A 16,882-nucleotide genomic window follows, 5' to 3' on the forward strand; every position below is an offset into this window, starting at 1 on the left:
TTTTTGGTGTATGACTCTTTTATTATGCTCTTTGCTAGTTTTTTATTGAGGATTCTTTCATTTATATTCATAAGAGATCTTGGCCTGTAGTTTTCTTTTCTTGTGGTGTCTTTGTCTGGTTCTGGTATTAGGGTTATGTTCACTTCATAGAGTGAATTAGAGAGTATTCCTTCCTTCTCCATCTTTTGGAAGAATTAGTCAAGCTTTTCTAAATGTTTGGTAGAATTCCCCAGTGATGTCATCTGGTTCAGGACTTATTTTGTTTGGGAGGTTTTTGATCACTGATGCAATCTCTTCACTTGTTGTAGGTCTATTGAGGCTTTCTATTTCCTCTTGAGTTAGTTTGGGTAGGTCATTAGCTTCTAAGAATTTGTCCGTTTCATCTAGGTTATCCAGTTTGTTGCTGTACAGTTGTTCATAAAATTCTATCATAATTCTCTTTATTTCTATTGGGTCAGTTGTAATGTCCCTTTTTCATTTCTTATTTTAGTTATTTGCATCTTTTCTTTGTCAGTCTAGCTAATGGTTTGTCATTTTTATTGACGGTTAGAGAAGGAGGCTCTTTTTCTGGGGGCACCACTACTTCAATTTACAACAGCTGGTGGTCTGTGTGGCTGGGGGAGGAACAGGGACAGTGGGAGAAGCAATTTTTCTTCCATATGTCACTTGACGTTGATTCATTGATTTTTGCCTGTCTCAGTTCCCTGCTGCTTTCCTCTGCTCCCTGATTCAGAGTTCCTCAAAGCCAAGCACAATTTCCTTGCTGTATTTCTTGATGTATTTGTGGAGGAGGATTAGAATGATGGTCTGTTTACACCATCATCTTCTCAGAATTTCTGTCTTTATTATTAACAGAAATTTACATCTTGTGTATATTATGTAGAAGCAATTACAGTTCTATTATTGCAAAAAGGTTACAATTGAAGAGACACATAAAGTGAGATCTAGGAGGGTCCCCAACATGGAGCTTTCATGTTCCAAAGGAATGTCACCCTCCTGAGCATTGCTATTTTTCACCAACCAGGAAACTTATGTGAGCTTCAATGCCAGAGCACTTACTGGGATTTCATTACATAGGCAAGGTTGATTGAATCATTGCCCATGTGACTGGATTCCATCTCCAGTCCCCCTGCCCTCCCCAGGTGGAATTTATATCATGTCTTGCATTTTTCTGTCATGGCCTATCACTGCATTAGCATAATCTGTCAGGCGTGGTCTGGAGAACAAAGATACTTCAATCACTTGGAATATTCCAAGGGTTTAGAGATTACCTTCTAGGAACCAAGGACAATGTCCAAATTTTTTGGGTAAATTTAATTAGTAAGGATGTTATGTACAAGGATGGTTGTTGCAGTTATTTTTTTGTATGTATGTGGTTTTAGTGGCAAAGAACTGGAAACAGGCATTAATTAGGATTAAGTGCAGTTGCTTAAAATAGAAACAGGCCAAATAACAGAGACTTAAACAAATAAACTGTTTCAGTCATATAGTGGTAACGCTGGTGGCGTAATAGTTAAGTGCTACGGCTGCTAACCAAAAGGCTGGCAGTTTGAATCCACCAGGTGCTCCTTAGAAACTCTATGGGGCAGATCTATTTTGTTCTATAGGGTTTCTATGAGTCAGAATCGACTTGGTGGCAACGGGTTTGGTTTTTTTTTTTGGTTTAGTCATCTAGTGCTGCTGTATCAGAAATACCACAAGTGGATGGCTTCAACAAACAGGAGTTTATTTTCTCACAGTCTAGTAGGCTAGAAGTCCAAATTCAGGGTGTCAGCTCCATGGGAAGGCATTTGTTCCGGGGGAAGGTTCTCGTTATCAATCTTCCCCTAGCCTAGGAGTTTTTCAGCACAGGAATCTCGGGTCCAAAGAATGTGCTCTGCTCCCGGTGTTGCTTTCTTGGTGGTATGAGGTCCCCCTGTCTCTCTGCTTGCTTCTCTCTTTTATATCTCAAAAGAGATTGACTTGAGACACTACCTGATTTTATAGATTGAGTCTTGCCTCATTAACATAACTGCTGCTAATCCCACCTAATTAGCATAATAGAAATAGGGTTTACAACACATAGGAAAATTACATCAGATGGCAAAATGGGGGACAATCACACAATACTGGGAATCATGGCCTAGCCAAGCTGACACAAATTTTGGGGGGACACAATTCAATCCATAACATAAACAAAGTTTATTTTTCCCTTAAATAATAAAAGCCCAGAGCTAGGCACTCAAGGATTAGCTCTATGATGTTAATAGGGACCCAGACTTCTTCCTGCTTTTTGCTCTGTCACTTCCTGTCATGTTTCAACGTAAATGTTAACATTTTATTCATCACAATAGCTTTCTGAGTAGCAGGATGGAGGAAAGGAAGAAGGACAACTCTTTCCTCTCCCTTTTTTTTTTTTTTTTTAACTATTAACTCCAGATTTTATTTGGGTTTCCACTAACATCCTTTTACTGTTCCAAGATCCAATCCAAGATACTACATTGCATTTAGTATCCTAGAGCTTTTGACTCTCAGGTGTAACCTTTTTTTTTTTTTCCAAATAATTTTTATTGTGCTTTAAGTGAAAGTTTACAGATCAGGTCAGTCTGTCACACATAAGCCTATATACAACTTACTAAAAACTCCCATTTACTCTCCCCCAATGAGTCAGCCCGTTCCCTTCTTCCAGGCTCTCCTTTCGTGACTGTTTTGCCAGTTTCTAACCCTCTCTACCCTCCCATCTCCCCTCCAGATAGGAGATGCCAATACAGTCTCAAGTGTCCACCTGATACAAGTAGCTCACTCTTCATCAGCATCTCTCTCCAACACATTGTCCAGTCCCTTCCATGTCTGATGAGTTGTCTTCGGGAATGGTTCCTGTGCTGGGCCAACAGAAGGTTTGGGGACCGATACCGCTGGGATTCTTCTAGTCTCAGTCAGACCATTAAGTCTGGTCTTTTTCTGAGAATCTGGGGTCTGCATCCCACTCTTCTCCTGCTCCCTCAGGAGTTCTCTGTTGTGCTCCCTGTCAGGGCAGTCATTGGTTGTGGCCGGGCACCATCTAGTTCTTCTGGTTTCAGGATGATGTAAGTCTCTAGTTCATATGGCCCTTTCTGTCTCGGGCTCATAGTTATTGTGTGACCTAGGTGTTCTTCATTCTCCTTTGATCCAGGTGGGTTGAGACCAATTGATGCATCTTAGATGGGCACTTGTTAGCATTTAAGACCCCAGACGCCACAGTTCAAAGTGGGATGCAGAATGTTTTCATAATAGAGTTTATTATGCCAATTAACTTAGAAGTCCCCTTAAGCCATAGTCCCCAAACCCCCACCCATGCTCTGCTGACCTTCAAAGCATTCAGTTTATCCCAGAAACTTCTTTGCTTTTGGGCCAGTTCAGTCCAGCTGACCTTTCCTGTATTGAGTATTGTCCTTCCCTTCACCTAAAGTAGTTCTTATCTACTAACTAATCAGTAAATAACCCTCTCCCACCCTCCTTCCCTCCTCCCTCTCGTAACCACAAAAGAATGTGTTCTTCTCAGTTTATACTATTTCTCAAGAACTTATGACAGTGGTCTTATACAGTATTTGTCCTTTTGCATCTGACTAATTTCACTCAGCATAATGCCTTCCAGGTTCCTCCATGTTATGAAATGTTTCACAGATTCGTCACTGTTCTTTATCGATGCGTAGTATTCCATTGTGTGAATGTACCATAATTTATTTAACCATTCATCTATTGATGGACACCTTGGTTGCTTCCAGCTTTTTGCTATTATAAACAGTGCTGCAAAAAACATGGAGATAAGAGGGGCAGAGCCAAGATGGCGGACTAGGCAGACGCTACCTCGGATCCCTCTTACAACAAAGACACGGAAAAACAAGTGAATCGATCACATACATAACAATCTACGAACCCTGAACAACAAACACAGATTTAGAGACGGAGAACGAACTAATACGGGGAAGCAGCAATTGTTTCCAGAGCCTGGAGCCAGCGTACCAGTCAGGTACGGCACAAGCACAGAGACCTGCTCCACCCCCCTGAACTAACCCCGGGAGGGGGACCAGCTGGTTCCACGGGCGGCGTGGGATGCAGCCGGTAGGAGAAGTCCCCGGGAGGCAGTGACTGATCTTGGTGCAGAAAGAGCAGCATCCGAGCCGGGGAACCGTCCTGCAGGGATTTGGACTGGACGCAGGTATGGCATAAACACGGAGAGTTGCTCCACCCCCCTGAACTAACCCCGGGAAGGGGACCAGCCGGGTCGCACGGGCGGCGTGGGACGCAGCCAGTAGGAGAAGTCCCCGGGAGGCAGCGACTGGTATTGGAGTGGGGAGAACAGCGTCCCAGCCGGGACACTCGGTCACGGCACAAGCACGGGGAGCTACTCCACCCATCTGAACTAACCCCGGGAGGAGGCCCAACTGGTTCTCGGGGGCGGCACGGCCACGTGGCTGGAGGGACGAGAAGTCCCCGGGAGGCAGCGACTGATTTTGGAGTCGAGAGTGCACCATCCCAGTAGGGGAGCCTTGACGCTGGGCGTGGGGTTGGAAGCGGAGGATCTGACTGTGACTCCAGCGGGCCAGACCCCCCGGGGGCAATCTCCACACAGCCAGCACACATAGGCGAGGCGCCCGCGGGAATCTCAGATATAATAGTCATTCCAAGCAAGACAAGCAACTCTGGCTATATTCTGAGGTGCTACTCTCCTATCTCTCTGTTCCCTCCCCCACCCTCCCCAGGTGGCTTCATTAACATCTGAATAGCCTGAGCCAGAGGGAGAACTCTGATAGGGATCTGACTGCAGTTTTTTTTTAGCGGATTTTCTGGAAAAACTAGTTTCCCAGTGATGGCTCGGAGACAACAATCCATATCAAACCACTTAAAGAAGCAGACCATGACAGCTTCTCCAACCCCCCAAACAAAAGAATCAAAATCTTTCCCAAATGAAGATACAATCTTGGAATTATCAGATACAGAATATAAAAAACTAATTTACAGAATGCTTAATGATATCACAACTGAAATTAGGATATCTGCAGAAAAAGCCAAGGAACACACTGATAAAACTGTTGAAGAACTCAAAAAGATTATTCAAGAACATACTGGAAAAATTAATAAGTTGCAAGAATCCATAGAGAGACAACATGTAGAAATCCAAAAGATTAACAATAAAATAACAGAATTAGACAACGCACTAGGAAGTCAGAGGAGCAGACTCGAGCAATTAGAATGCAGACTGGGACATCTGGAGGACCAGGGAATCAACACCAACATAGCTGAAAAAAAATCAGATAAAAGAATTAAAAAAAATGAAGAAACCCTAAGATTTATGTGGGACTCTATCAAGAAGGATAACCTGCAGGTGATTGGAGTCCCAGAACAGGGAGGGGGGACAGAAAACACAGAGAAAAGAGTTGAAGAACTCCTAACAGAAAACTTCCCTGACATCATGAAAGACGAAAGGATAGCTATCCAAGATGCTCATCGAACCCCATTTAAGATTGATCCAAAAAGAAAAACACCAAGACATATTATCATCAAACTCACCAAAACCAAAGATAAACAGAAAATTTTAAAAGCAGCCAGGGAGAAAAGAAAGGTTTTCTTCAAGGGAGAATCAATAAGAATATGTTCTGACTACTCAGCAGAAACCATGCAGGCAAGAAGGGAATGGGACGACATATACAGAACACTGAAGGAGAAAAACTGCCAACCAAGGATCATAATTCCAGCAAAACTCTCTCTGAAATATGAAGGTGAAATTAAGATATTTACAGACAAACACAAGTTTAGAGAATTTGCAAAAACCAAACCAAAGCTACAAGAAATACTAAAGGATATTGTTTGGTCACAGAACCAATAATATCAGATATCAGCACAACACAAGGTCACAAAACAGATCGTCCTGATATCAACTCAAATAGGGAAATCACAAAAACAAACAAATTAAGATTAATTAAAAAAAAAAATACACATAACAGGGAATCATGGAAGTCAATAGGTAAAAGATCACAATAATCAAAAAGAGGGACTAAATACAGGAGGCATTGAACTGCCATATGGAGAGTGATACAAGGCGATATAGAACAATACAAGTTAGGTTTTTACTTAGAAAAATAGGGGTAAATAATAAGGTAACCACAAAAAGGTATAACAACTTTATAACTCAAGATAAAAACCAAGAAAAATGTAACGAGTCAACTAACATAAAGTCAAGCACTACGAAAATGAGGATCTCACAATTTACTAAGAAAAACGCCTCAGCACAAAAAAGTATGTGGAAAAATGAAATTGTCAACAACACACATAAAAAGGCATCAAAATGACAGCACTAAAAACTTATTTATCTATAATTACCCTGAATGTAAATGGACTAAATGCACCAATAAAGAGACAGAGAGTCACAGACTGGATAAAGAAACACGATCCATCTATATGCTGCCTACAAGAGACACACCTTAGACTTAGAGACACAAACAAACTAAAACTCAAAGGATGGAAAAAAGTATATCAAGCAAACAATAAGCAAAAAAGAAGAGGAGTAGCAATATTAATTTCTGACAGAATAGACTTTAGACTTAAATCCACCACAAAGGATAAAGAAGGACACTATATAATGATAAAAGGGACAATTGATCAGGAAGACATAACCATATTAAATATTTATGCACCCAATGACAGGGCTGCAAGATACATAAATCAAATTTTAACAGAATTGAAAAGCGAGATAGATACCTCCACAATTATAGTAGGAGACTTCAACACACCACTTTCGGAGAAGGACACGACATCCAGTAAGAAGCTCAACAGAGACACGGAAGATCTAATTACAACAATCAACCAACTTGATCTCATTGACTTATACAGAACTCTCCACCCAACTGCTGCAAAATATACTTTTTTTTCTAGCGCGCATGGAACATTCTCTAGAATAGACCACATATTAGGTCATAAGACAAACCTTTGCAGAGTCCAAAACATCGAAATATTACAAAGCATCTTCTCAGACCACAAGGCAATAAAACTAGAGATCAATAACAGAAAAACGAGGGAAAAGAAATCAAATACTTGGAAAATGAACAATACCCTCCTGAAAAAAGACTGAGTTATAGAAGACATCAAGGAGGGAATAAAGAAATTCATAGAAAGCAACGAGAATGAAAATACTTCCTATCAAAACCTCTGGGACACAGCAAAAGCAGTGCTCAGAGGCCAATTTATATCGATAAATGCACACATACAAAAAGAAGAAAGAGCCACAATCAGAGAACTGTCCCTACAACTTGAACAAATAGAAAGTGAGCAACAAAAGAATCCATCAGGCACCAGAAGAAAACAAATAATAAAAATTAGAGCTGAACTAAATGAATCAGAGAACAGAAAAACAATCGAAAGAATTAACAAAGCCAAAAGCTGGTTCTTTGAAAAAATTAACAAAATTGATAAACCATTGGCTAGACTGACTAAAGAAATACAGGAAAGGAAACAAATAACCCGAATAAGAAATGAGAAGGACCATATCACAACAGAACCAAATGAAATTAAAAGAATCATTTCAGATTATTATGAAAAATTGTACTCTAACAAATTTGAAAACCTAGAAGAAATGGATGAATTCCTGGAAAAACACTACCTACCTAAACTAACACATTCAGAAGTAGAACAACTAAATAGACCCATAACAAAAAAAGAGATTGAAACGGTAATCAAAAAACTCCCAACAAAAAAAAGCCCTGGCCCGGACGGCTTCACTGCAGAGTTCTACCAAACTTTCAGAGAAGAGTTAACACCATTACTACTAAAGGTATTCCAAAGCATAGAAAATGACGGAATACTACCCAACTCATTCTATGAAGCCACCATCTCCCTGATACCAAAACCAGGTAAAGACATTACAAAAAAAGAAAATTATAGACCTATATCCCTCATGAACATAGATGCAAACATGCTCAACAAAATTCTAGCCAATAGAATCCAACAACACATCAAAAAAATAATTCACCATGATCAAGTGGGATTTATACCAGGTATGCAAGGCTGGTTTAATATCAGAAAAACCATTAATGTAATCCACCATATAAATAAAACAAAAGACAAAAACCACATGATCTTATCAATTGATGCAGAAAAGGCATTTGACAAAGTCCAACACCCATTCATGATAAAAACTCTCACCAAAATAGGAATTGAAGGAAAATTCCTCAACATAATAAAGGGCATCTATGCAAAGCCAACAGCCAATATCACTCTAAATGGAGAGAACCTGAAAGCATTTCCCTTGAGAACGGGAACCAGACAAGGATGCCCTTTATCACCGCTCTTATTCAACACCGTGTTGGAAGTCTTAGCCAGGGCAATTAGGCTAGACAAAGAAATAAAAGGTATCCGGATTGGCAAGGAAGAAGTAAAGTTATCACTATTTGCAGATGACATGATTATATACACAGAAAACCCTAAGGAATCCTCCAGAAAAATACTGAAACTAATAGAAGAGTTTGGCAGAGTCTCAGGTTATAAAATAAACATACAAAAATCACTTGGATTCCTCTACATCAACAAAAAGAACACCGAAGAGGAAATAACCAAATCAATACCATTCACAGTAGCCCCCAAGAAGATAAGATACATAGGAATAAATCTTACCAAGGATGTAAAAGACCTATACAAAGAAAACTACAAAGCTCTACTACAAGAAATTCAAAAGGACATACTTAAGTGGAAAAACATACCTTGCTCATGGATAGGAAGACTTAACATAGTAAAAATGTCTATTCTACCAAAAGCCATCTATACATTCAACGCACTTCCGATCCAAATTCCAATGTCATATTTTAAGAGGATAGAGAAACAAATCACCAATTTCATATGGAAGGGAAAGAAGCCCCGGATAAGCAAAGCACTACTGAAAAAGAAGAAGAAAGTGGGAGGCCTCACCTTACCTGACTTCAGAACCTATTATCCAGCCACAGTAGTCAAAACAGCCTGGTATTGGTACAACAACAGACACATAGACCAATGGAACAGAATTGAGAACCCAGACATAGATCCATCCACGTATGAGCAGCTGATATTTGACAAAGGACCAGTGTCAATTAACTGGGGAAAAGATAGCCTTTTTAACAAATGGTGCTGGCATAACTGGATATCCATTTGCAAAAAAATGAAACAGGACCCATACCTCACACCATGCACAAAAACTAACTCCAAGTGGATCAAAGACCTAAACATAAAGACTAAAACGATAAAGATCATGGAAGAAAAAATTGGGACAACCCTAGGAGCCCTAATACAAGGTATAAACAGAATACAAAACATTACCAAAAATGATGAAGAGAAACCAGATAACTGGGAGCTCCTAAAAATCAAACACCTATGCTCATCTAAAGACTTCACCAAAAGAGTAAAAAGACCACCTACAGATTGGGAAAGAATTTTCAGCTATGACATCTCCGACCAGCGCCTGATCTCTAAAATCTACATGATTCTGTCAAAACTCAACCACAAAAAGACAAACAACCCAATCAAGAAGTGGGCAAAGGATATGAACACACATTTCTCTAAAGAAGATATTCAGGCAGCCAACAGATACATGAGAAAATGCTCTTGATCATTAGCCATTAGAGAAATGCAAATTAAAACTACGATGAGATTCCATCTCACACCAGCAAGGCTGGCATTAGTCCAAAAAACACAAAATAATAAATGTTGGAGAGGCTGCGGAGAGATTGGAACTCTCATACACTGCTGGTGGGAATGTAAAATGGTACAACCACTTTGGAAATCTATCTGGCGTTATCTTAAACAGTTAGATATAGAACTACCATACAACCCAGAAATCCCACTCCTAGGAATATACCCTAGAGATACAAGAGCCTTCATACAAACAGATATATGCACACCCATGTTTATTGCAGCTCTGTTTACAATAGCAAAAAGTTGGAAGCAACCAAGGTGTCCATCAACGGATGAATGGGTAAATAAATTGTGGTATATTCACACAATGGAATACTACGCCTCGATAAAGAACAGTGACGAATCTCTGAAACATTTCATAACATGGAGGAACCTGGAAGGCATTATGCTGAGCGAAATTAGAGGCAAAAGGACAAATATTGTATAAGACCACTATTATAAGATCTTGAGAAATAGTAAACCTGAGAAGAACACATACTTTTGTGGTTACGAGGCGGGGAGGGAGGGAGGGTGGGAGAGGGTTTTTTATTGATTAATCAGTAGATAAGAACTGCTTTAGGTGAAGGGAAAGACAACACTCAATACATGGAAGGTCAGCTCAATTGGACTGGACCAAAAGCAAAGAAGTTTCTGGGATAAAATGAATGCTTCAAAGGTCAGCGGAGCAAGCGCGGGGGTCTGGGGAACATGGTTTGCGGGGACTTCTAAGTCAATTGGCAAAATAATTCTATTATGAAATCATTCTGCATCCCACTTTGAAATGTGGCGTCTGGGGTCTTAAATGCTAACAAGCGGCCATCTAAGATGCAGCAATTGGTCTCAACCCACCTGGAGCAAAGGAAAATGAAGAACACCAAGCCCACACGGCAACTAAGAGCCCAAGAGACAGAAAGGGCCACATGAACCAGAGACCTACATCATCCTGAGACCAGAAGAACTAGTTGGTGCCCGGCCACAATCGATGACTGCCCTGACAGGGAGCACAGCAGAGGACCCCTGAGGGAGCAGGAGATCAGTGGGATGCAGACCCCAAATTCTCATAAAAAGACCAAACTTAATGGTCTGACTGAGACTGGAGGAATCCCGGCGGCCATGCTCTCCAGACCTTCTGTTGACACAGGACAGGAACCATCCCCGAAGACAACTCATCAGAAATGAAAGGGACTGGTCAGCGGGTGGGAGAGAGACGCTGATGAAGAGTGAGCTAATTATATCAGGTGGACACTTGAGATTGTGTTGGCAACTCTTGTCTGGAGGGGGGATGGGAGGATAGAGAGAGAGGGAAGCCGGCAAAATTGTCAAGAAAGGAGAGACTGAAAGGGCTGACTCAAGACGGGGAGAGTAAGTGGGAGTAGGGAGTGAGATGTATGTAAACTTATATGTGACAGACTGATTGGATTTGTAAACGTTCACTTGAAGCTTAATAAAAGTTATTAAAAAAAAATGGGTGTGCATATATCTGTTCGTGTAAAGGCTCTTATTTCTCTAGCGTATATAAAAAAAAAAATTTTTTTTAATATTCTGGGGAGTGGGATTTCTGGGTTGTATGGTAGTTCTATTTCTAACTTTTTAAGGAAACGCCAGATAGATTTCCAAAGTGGTTGTTCCATTTTACATTCCCACCAGCAGTGTATAAGAGTTCCAATCTCTCCGCAGCCTCTCCAACATTTATTATTTTGTGTTTTTTGGATTAATGCCAGCCTTGTTGGAGTGAGATGGAATCTCATCGTGGTTTTAATTTGCATTTCTCTAATGGCTAATGATCGGGAGCATTTTCTCATGTGTCTGTTAGCTGCCTGAATATCTTCTTTAGTGAAATGCGTGTTCATATCTTTTGCCCACTTTTTTTATTGGGTTGTTTGTCTTTTTGTGGTTGAGTTTTAACAGAATCATATAGATTTTAGAGATCAGGCACTGGTTGGAGATGTCATAGCTGAAAATTTTTTCCCAATCTGTAAGTGGTCTTTTTACTCTTTTGGTGAAGTCTTTAGATGAGCATAGGTGTTTGATTTTTAGGAGCTCCCAGTTATCTGATTTCTCTTCGTCATTTTTAGTAATGTTTTCTTTTCTGTTTATGCCTTGTATTAGGGCTCCTAACGTTGTCCCTATTTTTTCTTCCATGATCTTTATCGTTTTAGTCTTTATGTTTAGGTCTTTAATCCACTTGGAGTTAGTTTTTGTGCATGGTGTGAGGTATGGGTCCTGTTTCATTTCTTTGCAAATGGATATCCAGTTATGCCAGCACCATTTGTTAAAAAGACTATCTTTTCCCCAATTAACTGGCACTGGGCCTTAGTCAAATATCAGCTGCTCATATGTGGATGGATTTATATCTGGGTTCTCAATTCTGTTCCATTGGTCTATGTGCCTGTTGTTGTACCAATACCAGGCTGTTTTGACTACTGTGGCTGTGTAATATGTTCTAAAATCAGGTAGAGTGGGGCCTCCCACTTTCTTCTTCTTTTTCAGTAATGCTTTACTTATCCAGGGCTTCTTTCCCTTCCATATGAAGTTGGTGATTTGTTTCTCCATCACTTTAAAAGATGTCATTGGAATTTGGATCGGAAGTGCATTGTATGTATAGATGGCTTTTGGTAGAATAGACATTCTTACTATGTTAAGTCTTTCTATCCATGAGCAAGGTATGTTTTTCCACTTATGTATGTCCCTTTTAGTTTCTTGCACTAGTACTTTGTAGTTTTCTTTGTATAGGTCTTTTACATCTTTGGTAAGATTTATTCCTAAGTATTTTATCTTCATGGGGGCTACTGTGAATGGTATTGATTTGGTGATTTCCTCTTCGATGTTCTTTTTGTTGATGTAGAGGAATCCAAGTGATTTTTGCATGTTTGTCTTGTAACTTGAGACTCTGCTGAACTCTTCTATTAGTTTCAGTAGTTTTCTGGAGGATTCCGTAGGGTTTTCTGTGTATAAGATCATGTCATCTGCAAATAGAGATAATTTTACTTCTTCCTTGCCAATCCGGATGGCCTTTATTTCTTTGTCAAGCCTAATTGCTCTGGCTAGGACCTCTAGCACAATGTTGAATAAGAGCGGGGATAAAGGGCATCCTTGTCTGGTTCCCATTCTCAAGGGAAATGCTTTCAGGCTCTCTCCATTTAGAATGATGTTGGGTGTTTGCTTTTTATAGATGCCGTTTATTATGTTGAGGAATTTTCCTTCAATTCCTGTTTTGCTGAGAGTTTTTATCATGAATGGGTATTGGACTTTGTCAAATGCCTTTTCTGCATCAATTGATAAGATCATGTGGTTTTTGTCTTTTGTTTTATTTATATGGTGGATTACATTAATGGTTTTTCTGATATTAAACCAGCCTTGCATACCTGGTATAAATCCCACTTGGTTGTGGTGGATTATTTTTTTGATATGTTGTTGAATTCTATTGGCTAGAATTTTGTTGAGCATGTTTGCATCTATGTTCATGAGGGATATAGGTGTGTAATTTTCTTTTTTTGTGGTGTCCATACCTGGTTTTGGTATCAGGGATATGGTGGCTTCATAGAATGAGTTAGGCAGTATTCCATCATTTTCTATGCTTTGAAATACCTTTAGTAGTAATGGTGTTAACTCTTCTCTGAAAGTTTGGTAGAACTCTGCAGTGAAGCCATCTGGGCCAGGGCTTTTTTTTGTTGGGAGTTTTTTGATTACCTTTTCAGTCTCTTTTTTTGTTATGGGTCTATTTACTTGTTCTACTTCTGATTGTGTTAGTTTAGGTAGGTAGTGTTTTTCTAGGAATTCATCCATTTCTTCTAGGTTTGCAAAGTTGTTAGAGTACAATTTTTCATAATAATCTGATGTGATTCTTTTAATTTGTGTTGTGTCTGTTGTGATGTGGCCCATCTCATTTCTTATTTGGGTTATTTGTTTCCTTTCCTGTATTTCTTTAGTCAGTCTGGCCAATGGTTTATCAATTTTGTTAATTTTTTCAAAGAACCAGCTTTTGGCTTTGTTAATTCTTTCAATTGTTTTTCTGTTCTCTATTTCATTTAGTTCAGCTCTAATTTTTATCATTTGTTTTCTTCTGGTGCCTGATGGATTCTTTTGTTGCTCACTTTCTATTTGTTCAAGTTGTGGGGACAGTTCTCTGATTTTGGCTCTTTCTTCTTTTTATATGTGTGCATTTATTGATATAAATTGACCTCTGCGCAGTGCTTTTGCTGTGTCCCAGAGGTTTTGATAGGAAGTGTTTTCATTCTTGTTGCATTCTATGAATTTTTTTATTGCCTCCTTAATGTCTTTTATAACCCAGTCTTTTTTGAGGAGGGTATTGTTCAGTTTCCAAGTATTTGATTTCTTTTCCCTGATTTTTTCTGTTATTGATTTCCACTTTTATTGCCTTGTGGTCTGAGAAGATGCTTTGTAATATTTCTATGTTTTGGATTCTGCAAAGGTTTGTGTTCTGACCTAATATGTGGTCTATTCTAGAGAATGTTCCATGTACACTAGAAAAAAAAGTATACTTTGCAGCAGTTGGGTGGAGTGTTCTGTATAGGTCTATGAGGTCAAGTTGGTTGATTGTAGCAGTAAGGTCTTCCGTGTCTCTATTGAGCTTCTTAATGGAAGTCCCATCCTTCTCTGAAAGTGGTGTGTTGAAGTCTCCTACTATAATTGTGGAGGCGTCTACGTCACTTTTCAGTTCTGTTAAATTTTTTTTTATGTGTCTTGCAGCCCTGTCATTGGGTGCATAAATATTTAATATGGTTATGTCTTCCTGATCAATTGTCCCTTTAATAATCATGTAGTGTCCTTCTTTATTCTTTGTGGTGGATTTAACTTTGAAATCTATTTTGTCAGAAATTAATATTGCTACTCCTGGTCTTTTTTGATTGTTGTTTGCTTGATATATTTTTTTCCATCCTTTGAGTTTTAAGTTTGTTTGTGTCTCTAAGTGGAAGGCGTGTCTCTTGTGGGCAGCATATATACGGATGGTATTTCTTTATCCAGAGTGAGACTCTCTGTCTCTTTATTGGTGCATTTAGTCCATTTCAATTCCGCGTAATTATAGATAAGTATGTGTTAGTGCTGTCATTTTGATGCCTTTTTGTGTGTGTTTTTGACAATTTCATTTTTCCACATACTTTTTTGTGCTGAGATGTTTTTCTTTGTAAATTGTGTCTTCCTCATTTTCATAGTGGTAGGATTTATGTTTGCTGAGTTGTTATGTTTTTCTTCGTTTTTATTTTGAGTTATGGAATTGTTAGACCTCTTTGTGGTTACCTTAATATTTACCCCTATTTTTCTATGTAAAAACCTAACTTGTATCGTCCTATATCACCTTGTTTTCCTCTCCATATGGCAGTTCTATGCTTCCTGTATTGATTGTTGTGATCTTTTACATATTGCCTTCAATGAATCCCTTTTTTGAGCATTTTTTTCTTTTTAAAATTAATCTTAATTTGTTTTTGTGATTTCCTTATTTGAGTTTATATCAGGATGCTCTGTTCTGTGACCTTGTGTTGTGTTGTTATCTGATGTTATTGATTTTCTGACCAATTTCCTTTAGTATTTCTTGTAGCTTTGGTTTTTGCAAATTTTCTAAGCTTGTGTTTATCTGTAAATGTTTTAATTTTGCCTTCATATTTGACAGAGAGTTTTGCTGGATAAATGATCCTTGGCTGGCAGTTTTTCTCCTTCAGTGCTCTTTATATGTCATCCCATTACCTTCTTGACTGCATGGTTTCTGCTGAGTAGTCTGAATTTATTCTTATTGATTCTCCTCTGTAGGAGACCTTTCTTTTTTCCATGGCTGCTTTTAAAATTTTCTCTTTACCTTTGGTTTTGGCAAGTTTGATGATAATATGTCTTGGTGATTTTCTTTTTGGATCAATCTTATATGGGGTTCAATGAACATCTTGGATAGATATCCTTTCGTCTTTCATGATGTCAGGGAAGTTTTCTGCCAACAGATCTTCAACTATTCTCTCTATATTTTCTGTTATCCCTCCTTGTTCTGGAACTCCAATCACATGCAAGTTATTCTTCTTGATCGAGTTCCACATGATTCTTAGGGTTTCTTTATTTTTTTTTAAATTATTTTATCTAATTTTTCTTCAACTGTATTGGTGTCAATTGCTTTGTCCTTCACCTCCCCCACTCTGCATTCCAGTTCCTCGATTCTGTCCTCTGACTTCCTATTGAGTTGTCTAATTCTGTAATTTTACTGTTAATCTTTTGGATTTCTGAATGCTGTCTCTCTGTGGGTTCTTGTAGCTTATTAATTTTTCCACTGTGTTCTTGAATAATCTTTTTGATTTCTGGAACTGCTTTATCAGTGTGTTCCTTGGCTTTTTCTGTAGATTGCCTTATTTCATTTCTGAGGTCATCCCTGATGTCTTGAAGCATTCTGTAAATTAGTTTTTTATATTCTGCATCTGGCAATTCCAGGATTGTATCTTCATTTGGGAAAGATTTTGATTCTTTAATTTGGGGAGTTGTAGGAGCAATCGTGGTCTGTTTCTTTATTTGGTTTTAAATCAACTGCTGTCTCCGAGCCATCTATAAGATATTGTAATGATTTATTTTATGAGCTCACTGAGTCTTATCTTGTTTTGTTTTCTTTCAATGTACTTAGATGGGCTACAAGATTGCGCTGTCTCGATTGTTGTAGCCTTTGAATCACTTATGTCCTCTTACCAGCTGGTTTGGGCCATTACCAGAAATATAAGCCTAAGAGTCCATTCACTATTCTTGAGTAGAATCTGATTTTGCTTCACCAAGTGTGTGGGGTAGACTGTCACCTATTCGCTTAGAGGAGCAGTGGTGATAGTTGTATGCACCAGATTCTAGTAGCAGCAGGGGGTCCCACTCCGTCGGGGGGGCAGGATGCTGACAGGCTTTCCCCAAGTGCCAGTGAGGTAGGTGTGTCTCTATTCCTAAAGCACTTTGGTGAGTGGGCTCTGCAGCTGTACCTTAGGCACCCAGTGCGTGTACCTCTACTGATTGGTAGGTATCACCATCCTCAGAGCCCTAAGGCAGGAGGCTAGGTGGTCTGCGTGGAGCTTCAGCCCTCAGTTCCATGTTGTGGTTCAGTGAGGCCTCTGTTTAATAGGTAGATATATCAGACCTGGAGAACTTGTCTTTCCAGTAATCAGCTAAAACGATTACAGTCAGATCACTATCAGAATTGCCTTTGCATTATAATAGCCACCTTCTTCCCTGTAGGTATGAAAGTCCAAGACTGTGGATC

The sequence above is a fragment of the Loxodonta africana genome, chromosome 3, assembly GCF_030014295.1.
Source record: "Loxodonta africana isolate mLoxAfr1 chromosome 3, mLoxAfr1.hap2, whole genome shotgun sequence".
Classification (NCBI taxonomy): domain Eukaryota; kingdom Metazoa; phylum Chordata; class Mammalia; order Proboscidea; family Elephantidae; genus Loxodonta; species Loxodonta africana.